The sequence below is a fragment of the Sinocyclocheilus anshuiensis genome, unplaced genomic scaffold, assembly GCF_001515605.1.
Source record: "Sinocyclocheilus anshuiensis isolate Anshui unplaced genomic scaffold, SAMN03320099.WGS_v1.1 scaffold497, whole genome shotgun sequence".
NCBI classification, from domain to species: Eukaryota; Metazoa; Chordata; class Actinopteri; order Cypriniformes; family Cyprinidae; genus Sinocyclocheilus; species Sinocyclocheilus anshuiensis.
In genome coordinates, this window is record NW_015540853.1 from 224,339 (window position 1) to 224,569 (window position 231).

Consider the following 231-nt stretch of genomic DNA (forward strand, 5'->3'; position numbering starts at 1 on the left):
GAAACTAACCTGGTCTAAAGCAGGCTAACTGTCAGGCTAAGCTCCTCTAACACTGACCAATAGGAACACCATGATATTACCACTGTCTCACATACTATTAGGCTATTTGACTTTTCTTTCACAGTTTCTAGCCATGCAGCCTTTCTCTCTGGTTGTATTACAGCTGTACCTTTTATAGTTTGCAGAACAGATAGCAGAACATTAGAACATTACAATCTAAAATTGCTCTTT